The sequence below is a fragment of the Pecten maximus genome, chromosome 14 (assembly GCF_902652985.1).
Source record: "Pecten maximus chromosome 14, xPecMax1.1, whole genome shotgun sequence".
NCBI lineage: Eukaryota > Metazoa > Mollusca > Bivalvia > Pectinida > Pectinidae > Pecten > Pecten maximus.
In genome coordinates, this window is record NC_047028.1 from 38603786 (window position 1) to 38616839 (window position 13054).

The following is a 13054-nucleotide window of genomic DNA, read 5'->3' on the forward strand; positions in this document are numbered from 1 at the left end:
CCGTAGATGCTATGGCATTGAACCTATTAATAAATAACATCATTGTTCGGGTATCGGCAAAATTAACGTTTATTTTATTTCAATTTTATATCTTTTTGGTTAAAACTAGAAACAAAAGGAATTAACCCTTTGTTACCGTATTTTGTAACATATCCTGGGACTGGGAGCTGATCAACGGTACGGTAAATAATTACAATATATCCTGGGACTGGGAGCTGATCAACGGTACGGTAAATAATTACAACATGAAAGACGGAAATTCTGATATGTCTTTAAATGGGACACTAAAGAGCTCCGCATTGACCATAATGGCGGGCGGGACAGATGGTGCAGTTTGAGAGATACTCTCTGTATTTGTTGACAGTCTGGTGTTTTACAGGAATACTCCAGCGGTGTTTAAATTAATAAAACATATTAAATGCTTATCTCTGTTGGGAATATTTTGGAATATCGGCTACACTTGCAGCGAATCGACAATGTTCTCTTACTTATTCCAGTAACGAAAACGACAAAATGTAAAAACAACACCAAAATATCTGACGAACTACTGTATGTGTAACCCACTGCTTTCACGGATTTTCTGGGTTAATTTGAAAAAAATCGACAATGGGAGCATATGCTATGGTGTATTGAGTTCTGTATATATCACATAAACGAGATGAACGGAACGACACATGAATGATTTTGATTACACTAAAGTTTACGTCTTCTCCAGGATAAAACTCACAAGCTACTGCCACGTACAATGAGTCATTACTGTAAGCTTATGTAAGAAGAAGTTACTTCCCTTTAGCATCCAGGGATTATAAGTTAGCCGTTGTCCATCGTTAGACATGCCTTTATTATTGACCAATCAGAGTTTAATAACATATATAGTGGTTCCGTTCAGGAAGCCATGCTGTACAAAATTGATAAGCTTTGAACATTTGAAACCTCGGAAAAACATGTGTTTTAAAAGAAACATTACAGAAATGAAAGGGATATAAACTGTATCTAATGCTGCCCGATAACAATAGCACGGATACCAGGGCCGCAATATTACTTCACATGATCAGAGATAAAGGAATAGTTTTTAGTTCGAGATGAAAGGAAATGATGCAAAACATGAGAAGGTCATAGATCAATTTGAAACTTACTGCAACCGGAGGAAAAAAACACCAATTGAAATTTGCTCGATCTGGGAGCGGCCCCTAAAAAGAAACATGCGATTTTGACGATAAGGGATACTTAGTTAAACGATATAGATTTATTTTCGGAATTATCCATGCACGTCTTAAAGAATACCTTCTTCACGCTTCAGCGGATCTAAACATCGAACGTGTAATGAAATGTTTTAGGGCCTCCGAGGTTAGTTCTTAGCAGATCAAAAAACTTTTGTTAAGTCATATGACGAGCGTCATTGAACATAAACAAAAACCACACAAAGACAAACAATCCTAACTCAGACCGATCAAGTTCCGAGGTAGTCAGCATTCAAATAAACTAAATTACCATCACAAAAAAAGGCGGTTATTAATGTGTTTTCGTGTAGAATTGACGGTTGTTTGAACACCCCTCTTATAGACAGACATGTTAGGAATGCACCGGGCATCATTATTTTACGAAAAAGGGTCGTAACATTAAACTGCAAAAACAGCGCATTCCTTAAAGGAGGAGGTTGATGGTCTATTTCACTGGCCACTTCAACTCAGATAATTAAACAAAAATCAAAACATATCATTCGAAAGGTTGACGATCGAAGGAGATAAAGGGATGACTGTTCACCACGAAATGTGTTGTTTAGGTTACACTCGAAATAAAAGAAACGCTAGAGCACTAGAAGTCCCAAGATGTAATCTCCAAGGCAGTACAACCCACGTAATGGGTGAAAAGTATAGCCATAGTAAGGGAAAAAAATGGCTTGTTACGTCTTCATCTAGATCCGCGAGATCTAACTTATGTGATCAACGGGAACTTAAAAACAAAATTACGGTGGAACATAATCTTCTCGATAATAGAGGAAGAAGACGGCTTCTAGCCTGTAAAACTCGACTAGGAATCGTCACTTCTGTGCATATTTAACACGCCAGATTAGGTTTCAAAAGGAAAATCTTCAGATTTAGTTTTTGGGGACATTGAATGCATATAGGATCTTTGAGGCGGAAACAACAGAAAACACATCAATGTAAAAATTCAACCGCGGTAAAATAGAGTTTTAACTTGATACGGGTGAATACGAGGGACAAGTAATCACCTCTGATGGGCTTAAACCAGACAAGAGAAAGGGGAAAACATACTTAGACATGTCCTCCTAACAGACAAACCAGCACTGCAACGTCTACTTGATATGGTCAACAAGCCCGGATTGTTTATTTAATGTCGACTCCTTTACGCGTTACTGAAACAATATACTGCCTGGATATTGGAAGCTTATCACGAAAAAAACTTGAATTACTTCGATCCGGAGCTACCAACAATGACTAAGTGCGATACATCTCAACATGGAATGGGATAGAGGATGATTCTTCAATTTCAAAAGTATGCCATCAACATTCCCACGTGCCAGGAAAGTATATGTATATCACTGATTCGCTTCCCCGCGCTTTCTGGAGGGCTTAAGGAGAAAATGGAGGTCCAAGTGCACACCTCACAACAAACCTATCGACTAGATTACACGTGATCAGCTCAAGCGTGAAAAATCAGCCGATGATGAGCGGTAAAGTGTTCCCGGTATGGTAAAAAACGGATGGGCAAAAATATTAATCGGACACCTCGGTGTCATTGGGATATATTACAAGTATGTCAGAAAACATACCCTGTCGTTCTGGGCGACTTATAAACTTCGAACAAAAACAAAAGTGATTCATGTATAGTACAGATACACTCCGCTATCAGGGATGAGCTGTTCGCCACGTTTAGTAACTATCGATGAGTCGAATACTCCGACCATCCATGCGAAAAATGAGCACTTGTACCAGAAGGCGCTCTACCGAGTAACTAAAACAATGACAACGACACTGCATCGAAGAGAATCCGTAAGGATGCAGATAAAATAAGTGGGAGCCAACTTTCTTCGAGAAAATCCCACATATCCCCATTGCCATGCTTGATATATAGATACAATAGCGACATCGCTACCCCAGAAATAGTAATAGGAACCGTGTTTGCGAGACAATGGAACCATCTCCTGTTATACATGGTCCGGAAATAGAAAAAACAGTTCCATCTGACTCTCATAAATCCAAGGACACATCGATGGTCCCCACGTCAACGACAGTCTCAGGAAGCAAAGCAGCATCCAGTCGAAAACAGTCCGTCTGCTATCTCGGTCCAAAGATGATGTTATGTAGTGTAAGGTCTTATTATCAATATAGATACCTACAATTAAGGATTGATTGTCAATTTTGTTTGACAATCAATCCTTATATTTACGTTAACCAAATTAAAAACTTCGCCACCAGATTGCAAAATTCGGTCGCAACAGTGTGACGTAAGTGCGTCAATTTGTAACATTGTAATACTTATCGTACTTGTGTGCACAGTGGTGGAACAGCAGACAGTCAGCTATTCTCGTCGCCAAGGCAACACAAAATATAGTGCCGTACACGTTTTGATTGTTAAGATGTTGATACACATAGATACGATATTTTCAAGGTAAAATATTCATATATAACAAATATTTATGACATTGTATAATAAAAACTTATCAATACCCATATAAATACGAATTTAAAGTGCAGTGTTGACAGTATAGTATGTGTGTGATTTGGTCACTCGAGACACATGGACTCGGTTAAAAAATGAGCACAAGGTTAACGTGACGACAGTTCAGTGAAATATCAAAACATTAAAAAACAGTGTTCATATACTCTCTAAAGCCTTGAAAAAAATCGATTTTGTAAGGTTTTATAATTTGAATGAATGTTGGATTTTTAGTCTTTTGATTATTTATAGATGTCATATGCTACTCAAAATGTAACGCCGAACCCCTGTGACCGTATGTGATGCAGTCTATTCTACCATGTTTGCTATGTAACGCCAGTTTTGATTGGTTAATAATATTCACCCGTTTCATAAAAGGTTACTATAGCCGAGTGGGCTAATGGGAACAACCAACCGATTGAAAAAAAATATTTTTGAAACAGCCCCTGTGTATAGAACGTTGAGCCAAGGATAAAATGTCTGGCAGCCACTGATTGGCCAGTATGTTATGAAGTGAGAAAATAGATATGTAGCCTGATAGGTAACTATCAATAAGAAATGTTGATATAAATTTCGTAAGTCCGATTGGTTTTTTTCCCAAAAGTTCACGAAATAATAGTAAACAGGTAAACATTTACGATTTTTGAAATTTTTTACTGTGAAATTCACCTATTTTCAAAATGGCTACCCTGGAGAAAATATGAGCTGAAGGACCCAACTTTTTTTTTTGATTAGGTGTTATATCAGACCCTAAACTTTTGTTATAAACCATAATCGTCATATTCAATTCAAGAATTTGAATGAAATAATCCAAAACGTTAACACTAAAGCCTATGGGAAAACAATTGGTTGGTTGGTCTCTAATGGGTTAGTCTTTCAATATATTTTTATCACGACGCGAGTTCGAATCCTACGGAGGCCCCCACTTTTTTCTTCTTTTTTTTATCCTTTTTTTTTAATTTTCAAAATCAATGCCATATGATAGATGCCCTTGATCGTAGTACTGTGTTGCCTGTATATTTCATCAACAAATAATGCAATACTCAAGAAATAAATAACAAGGTTTTCCCGGGGTTTCTTTGCTGTTTTTCTATTAGAAAGAGGTCGATCTCAGAACTAAACAGTACAGTAGAATAGAAATAATCGACATTGACTCTCGGATATGCAGGATGTCTTTTTACACAACAGTGGGGCATTAGTTCAGGAATGCAGAGATAGATTTGAATTATATTACTTTCTACGTAAAACCCATTGATGTTAATACTGTGAGTGAGAGTATGTATTTTGAAAATATTCATAATTTTACGGACACTCTGTTTCATTCCATCCACCATTATATCACCCTGAAAGGCGAAGCCAAGGGACAGATTTCACTTTGTTTATTAGAGGAGACGCTAATATCATGCGTAGGTTATGATTATTGCCTTTAGTGTAGTAAACTAATATATATGTACATATTAAAGACAGCCTGATACACAGCTGGTGTAACTGTAGTTGATGAGGAATACGAAAATGTTTTTTTTAATAAAAACTACATTGGTAAAAAAAAAAAAAAAAAAAAAACATTGACTTTGACTCTCGGATATTTTGCAATTTTAATTAATAACTGCGGCCTTCGTTATTAATTTAATTGCAAAATATCCTCGTCCTCGTTGTATATCCTGCAATAATACACAAATCATCGTTAATTATTTCTTAAATAGCCGGGATATTTAGAGCTCGAGGAAACGTGTAACGATGTGGATTTTAGTCGCAGTTTGCTGATGATGTACACGGTGTTCTTGAAATATTGGATTTCATTGTCGCACTGGCATTTTGGGATGTAAATTCTGATAATAGTAAGTAAAGAAACATTGATTTGAAAATCGCGGTATTCGACGGGCGGAAACTTGTGTCCTCCATATGTTTAGATTTAGTCAAATCACGACAATAATGTGTCCCTGTTCTCGATATAGCATACTTCTGCTACCAGTCTGTTTTGTGTTGTTAAATAGTACTAGTGTTTAAACTAAGGTTTATTTTCTGTGACCACTGAAATGGTATCAAGTATGGCATTCGAGATACAGCTAACGTTATACTAGACTGACCACCAGACCCTAAGTTGGTTTTTTTAAGAATTGCCAAGCTAAATTCTAATACCAGATTATCTGCCCCTTGTTTGAAACTTAGGCTAGAATCAGACATATCCTAGGGATCAAAATTATAAAGCTCAATTTTATTTATAATTTTAATATTCTAGAGACAGGGGGCCAGTCTAACGTTAGACCTACTGCGCTACGTAGGTCATGAGCTCGGTGCTATCGGGAGTGTCGGTGTTCTGTCCGATCCTGTTTTTTAAACTGTCTGCATTATACTGGCATTTTTATTAGCATATACAGCGGCTATTCCACTTGTGTTCATATACGTTTATAACAATGTTACACAATTCACAAAGTGAAAGTGCATTCAAGTCTGAGGCGGTACAGAACTCGATCGCCATTGTAAACTCAGTGAATGTATTCACACGCCGGCAAGAAAGTGATTCGTCTCTCAGAACAGAGGCACGCGACCCAAATTTTTCAACGGGAAATGAAGTGATCTGAGTTTACTATGTTCATTGAGGCGGAGCGAAGTGAAAATGTAAATATTGGTGTATAATCTTGAACCTTTAAACATTATGCTTCGATACATATATACTAAAGAACGCTATATTAGAGTAAAGTAAGTACATCCATCCTAAAGAACGCTATACTATGGTAAAGTAAGTACATCTATACTGAAAAACGTTATACTATGGTAAAGTAAGTACATACATACTAAAAACGCTATACTATGGTAAAGTAAGTACATCTATACTAAAGAACGTTATACTAAGGTAAAGTAAGTACATCTATACTGAAGAACGTTATACTAGGGGAAAGTCGGTACATTTATACTAAAGAACGCTTTACTAGGGTAAAGTCAGTACATCTATACTAAAGAACGTTATATTAGGGTAAAGTCAGTACATCTATACTAAAGAACGTTATACTAGGGTAAAGTAAGTACATTTATACTAAAGAACGCTTTACTAGGGTAAAGTAAGTACATCTATACTAAACAAACGCCATTCTAGGGTAAAGTCAGTACATCTATACTAAAGAACGCTATACTAGGTTTAAGTAAGTACATCTATACTAAAGAACATTATACTAGGGTAAAGTAAGTACATCTATACTAAAGAACGCTGTACTAGGGTAAAGTCAGTACATATATACTAAAGAACGCTATACTAGGGTAAAGTAAGTACATCTATACTAAAGAACGCTGTACTAGGGTAAAGTCAGTACATATATACTAAAGAACGCTATACTAGGGTAAAGTCAGTACATCTATACTAAAGAACGTTATACTAGGGTAAAGTCAGTACATCTATACTAAAGAACGCTATACTAGGGCAAAGTAAGTACATCTATACTAAAGAACGCTATACTAGGGTAAAGTAAGTACATCTATTCTAAAGAACGCTTTACTAGGGTAAAGAAAGTACATCTATACTAAAGAACGTTATACTAGGGCAAAGTAAGTACATCTATACTAAAGAACATTATACTAGGGTAAAGTCAGTACATCTATACTAAAGAACGCTATACTAGGGCAAAGTAAGTACATCTATACTAAAGAACGTTATACTAGGGTAAAGTAAGTACATCTATTCTAAAGAACGCTTTACTAGGGTAAAGAAAGTACATCTATACTAAAGAACGTTATACTAGGGTAAAGTCAGTACATATATACTAAAGAACGCTATACTAGGGTAAAGTAAGTACATCTATACTAAAGAACGTTATACTATGGTAAAGTAAGTACATCTATACTAAAGAACGTTATACTAGGGTAAAGTAAGTACATATATACTAAAGAACGTTATACTAGGGTAAAGTAAGTACATCTCTACTAAAGAACGCTATACTAGGGTAAAGTAAGTACATCAATTCTAAAGAACGCTTTACTAGGGTAAAGTAAGTACATCTATACTAAAGAACGTCATACTGGGGTAAAGTAAGTACATCTATACTAAAGAACGCTATACTAGGTTTAAGTATATACATCTATACTAAAGAACGCTTTACTAGGGTAAAGTCAGTACATCTTTACTAAAGAACGTTATACTAGGGCAAAGTAAGTACATCTATACTAAAGAACGTTATACTAGGGTAAAGTAAGTACATCTATACTAAAGAACGCTTTACTAGGGTAAAGTAAGTACATCTATACTAAAGAACGCTATACTATGGTAAATAAGTACATCTATACTAAAAAACCGCCATTCTAGGGTAAAGTCAGTACATATATACTAAAGAACGTTATATTAGGGTAAAGTCAGTACATCTATACTAAAGAACGCTATACTAGGGCAAAGTAAGTACATCTATACTAAAGAACATTATACTAGGGTAAAGTAAGTACATCTATACTAAAGAACGCTGTACTAGGGTAAAGTCAGTACATCTATACTAAAGAACGCTATACTAGAGTAAAGTCAGTACATCTATACTAAAGAACGCTATACTAGGGTAAAGTAAGTACATCTATAATAAAGAACGTTATACTAGGGTAAAGTCAGTACATCTATACTAAAGAACGTTATACTAGGGTAAAGTCAGTACATCTATAATAAAGAACGCTTTACTAAGATAAAGTCAGTACATCTATACTAAAGAACGTTATATTAGTGTAAAGTCAGTACATCTATACTAAAGAACGTTATACTAGGGTAAAGTCAGTACATCTATACTAAAGAACGCTATACTAGGGTAAAGTCAGTACATCTATACTAAAGAACGTCATACTAGGGTAAAGTAAGTACATCTATACTAAAGAACGTCATACTAGGGTAAAGTAAGTACATCTATACTAAAGAACGCTATACTAGGGTAAAGTCAGTACATCTATACTAAAGAACGTTATACTAGGGTAAAGTAAGTACATCTATACTAAAGAACGCTTTACTAAGATAAAGTCAGTACATCTATACTAAAGAACGTTATACTAGGGTAAAGTCAGTACATCTATACTAAAGAACGCTATACTAGGGTAAAGTAAGTACATCTATAATAAAGAACGTTACACTAGGGTAAAGTAAGTACATCTATACTAAAGAACGCTATACTAGGGCAAAGTAAGTACATCTCTACTAAAGAACGCTATACTAGGGTAAAGTAAGTACATCTATTCTAAAGAACGCTTTACTAGGGTAAAGTAAGTACATCTCTACTGAAGAACGCTATACTAGGGTAAAGTCAGTACATCTATACTAAAGAACGTTATACTAGGGTAACGTAAGTACATCTATACTAAAGAACGTTATACTAGGGTAAAGTCAGTACATCTATACTAAAGAACGCTATACTAGGGTTAAGTAAGTACATCTATAATAAAGAACGCTATACTAGGGTAAAGTGAGTACATATATACTAAAGTACGTTTTACTAGGGTAAAGTAAGTACATCTATACTAAAAAACGTTATACTAGGGTAAAGTAAGTACATCTATACTAAAGAACGTTATACTAGGGTAAAGTAAGTACATCTATACTAAAGAACGTCATACTAGGGTAAAGTAAGTACATCTATACTAAAGAACGTCATGCTAGGGTAAAGTAAGTACATCTATACTAAAGAACGCTATACTAGGGTAAAGTCAGTACATCTATACTAAAGAACGCTATACTAGGGTAAAGTCAGTACATCTATACTAAAGAACGTTATACTAGGGTAAAGTCAGTACATCTATACTAAAGTACGCTTTACTAGGGTAAAGTAAGTACATCTATACTAAAGAACGTTATACTAGGGTAAAGTCAGTACATCTATACTAAAGAACGTTATACTAGGGTAAAGTAAGTACATCTATTCTAAAGAACGCTTTACTAGGGTAAAGTAAGTACATCTCTACTGAAGAACGCTATACTAGGGTAAAGTCAGTACATCTATACTAAAGAACGTTATACTAGGGTAACGTAAGTACATCTATACTAAAGAACGTTATACTAGGGTAAAGTCAGTACATCTATACTAAATAACGCTATACTAGGGTAAAGTCAGTACATCTATACTAAAGAACGCTATACTAGGGTAAAGTAAGTACATCTATAATAAAGAACGTTATACTAGGGTAAAGTCAGTACATCTATACTAAAGAACGTTATACTAGGGTAAAGTCAGTACATCTATAATAAAGAACGCTTTACTAAGATAAAGTCAGTACATCTATACTAAAGAACGTTATATTAGTGTAAAGTCAGTACATCTATACTAAAGAACGTTATACTAGGGTAAAGTCAGTACATCTATACTAAAGAACGCTATACTAGGGTAAAGTCAGTACATCTATACTAAAGAACGTCATACTAGGGTAAAGTAAGTACATCTATACTAAAGAACGTCATACTAGGGTAAAGTAAGTACATCTATACTAAAGAACGCTATACTAGGGTAAAGTCAGTACATCTATACTAAAGAACGTTATACTAGGGTAAAGTAAGTACATCTATACTAAAGAACGCTTTACTAAGATAAAGTCAGTACATCTATACTAAAGAACGTTATACTAGGGTAAAGTCAGTACATCTATACTAAAGAACGCTATACTAGGGTAAAGTAAGTACATCTATAATAAAGAACGTTATACTAGGGTAAAGTAAGTACATCTATACTAAAGAACGCTATACTAGGGCAAAGTAAGTACATCTCTACTAAAGAACGCTATACTAGGGTAAAGTAAGTACATCTATTCTAAAGAACGCTTTACTAGGGTAAAGTAAGTACATCTCTACTGAAGAACGCTATACTAGGGTAAAGTCAGTACATCTATACTAAAGAACGTTATACTAGGGTAACGTAAGTACATCTATACTAAAGAACGTTATACTAGGGTAAAGTCAGTACATCTATACTAAAGAACGCTATACTAGGGTTAAGTAAGTACATCTATAATAAAGAACGCTATACTAGGGTAAAGTGAGTACATATATACTAAAGTACGTTTTACTAGGGTAAAGTAAGTACATCTATACTAAAAAACGTTATACTAGGGTAAAGTAAGTACATCTATACTAAAGAACGTTATACTAGGGTAAAGTAAGTACATCTATACTAAAGAACGTCATACTAGGGTAAAGTAAGTACATCTATACTAAAGAACGTCATGCTAGGGTAAAGTAAGTACATCTATACTAAAGAACGCTATACTAGGGTAAAGTCAGTACATCTATACTAAAGAACGCTATACTAGGGTAAAGTAAGTACATCTATACTAAAGAACGCTATACTAGGGTAAAGTCAGTACATCTATACTAAAGAACGTTATACTAGGGTAAAGTCAGTACATCTATACTAAAGTACGCTTTACTAGGGTAAAGTAAGTACATCTATACTAAAGAACGTTATACTAGGGTAAAGTCAGTACATCTATACTAAAGAACGTTATACTAGGGTAAAGTAAGTACATCTATTCTAAAGAACGCTTTACTAGGGTAAAGTAAGTACATCTCTACTGAAGAACGCTATACTAGGGTAAAGTCAGTACATCTATACTAAAGAACGTTATACTAGGGTAACGTAAGTACATCTATACTAAAGAACGTTATACTAGGGTAAAGTCAGTACATCCATACTAAAGAACGCTATACTAGGGTAAAGTCAGTACATCTATACTAAAGAACGCTATACTAGGGTAAAGTAAGTACATCTATAATAAAGAACGTTATACTAGGGTAAAGTCAGTACATCTATACTAAAGAACGTTATACTAGGGTAAAGTCAGTACATCTATAATAAAGAACGCTATACTAAGATAAAGTCAGTACATCTATACTAAAGAACGTTATATTAGTGTAAAGTCAGTACATCTATACTAAAGAACGTTATACTAGGGTAAAGTCAGTACATCTATACTAAAGAACGCTATACTAGGGTAAAGTCAGTACATCTATACTAAAGAACGTCATACTAGGGTAAAGTAAGTACATCTATACTAAAGAACGTCATACTAGGGTAAAGTAAGTACATCTATACTAAAGAACGCTATACTAGGGTAAAGTAAGTACATCTATACTAAAGAACGTTATACTAGGGTAAAGTAAGTACATCTATACTAAAGAACGCTTTACTAAGATAAAGTCAGTACATCTATACTAAAGAACGTTATACTAGGGTAAAGTCAGTACATCTATACTAAAGAACGCTATACTAGGGTAAAGTAAGTACATCTATAATAAAGAACGTTATACTAGGGTAAAGTAAGTACATCTATACTAAAGAACGCTATACTAGGGCAAAGTAAGTACATCTCTACTAAAGAACGCTATACTAGGGTAAAGTAAGTACATCTATTCTAAAGAACGCTTTACTAGGGTAAAGTAAGTACATCTCTACTGAAGAACGCTATACTAGGGTAAAGTCAGTACATCTATACTAAAGAACGTTATACTAGGGTAACGTAAGTACATCTATACTAAAGAACGTTATACTAGGGTAAAGTCAGTACATATATACTAAAGAACGCTATACTAGGGTTAAGTAAGTACATCTATAATAAAGAACTCTATACTAGGGTAAAGTGAGTACATATATACTAAAGTACGTTTTACTAGGGTAAAGTAAGTACATCTATACTAAAAAACGTTATACTAGGGTAAAGTAAGTACATCTATACTAAAGAACGTTATACTAGGGTAAAGTCAGTACATCTATACTAAAGTACGCTTTACTAGGGTAAAGTAAGTACATCTATACTAAAGAACGTTATACTAGGGTAAAGTCAGTACATCTATACTAAAGAACGTTATACTAGGGTAAAGTAAGTACATATATTCTAAAGAACGCTATACTAGGGTTAAGTAAGTACATCTATAATAAAGAACGCTATACTAGGGTAAAGTCAGTACATCTATACTAAAGAACGTTATACTAGGGTAACGTAAGTACATCTATACTAAAGAACGTTATACTAGGGTAAAGTAAGTACATCTATACTAAAGAACGTTATACTAGGGTAAAGTCAGTACATCTATACTAAAGAACGTTATACTAGGGTAAAGTAAGTACATCTATTCTAAAGAACGCTTTACTAGGGTAAAGTAAGTACATCTCTACTGAAGAACGCTATACTAGGGTAAAGTCAGTACATCTATACTAAAGAACGTTATACTAGGGTAACGTAAGTACATCTATACTAAAGAACGTTATACTAGGGTAAAGTCAGTACATCTATACTAAAGAACGCTATACTAGGGTTAAGTAAGTACATCTATAATAAAGAACGCTATACTAGGGTAAAGTGAGTACATATATACTAAAGTACGTTTTACTAGGGTAAAGTAAGTACATCTATACTAAAAAACGTTATACTA

The 13054-nt window shown here is 34.5% G+C and overlaps 1 protein-coding gene across 1 annotated transcript in view; it reads left to right on the forward strand.

Annotated features, from left to right (window-relative positions):
• Window positions 1–13054, forward strand: part of LOC117341910 — a 51891-nt gene that overhangs the window by 13303 nt on the left and 25534 nt on the right. The gene's annotated exons all lie outside the window — the stretch shown is intronic.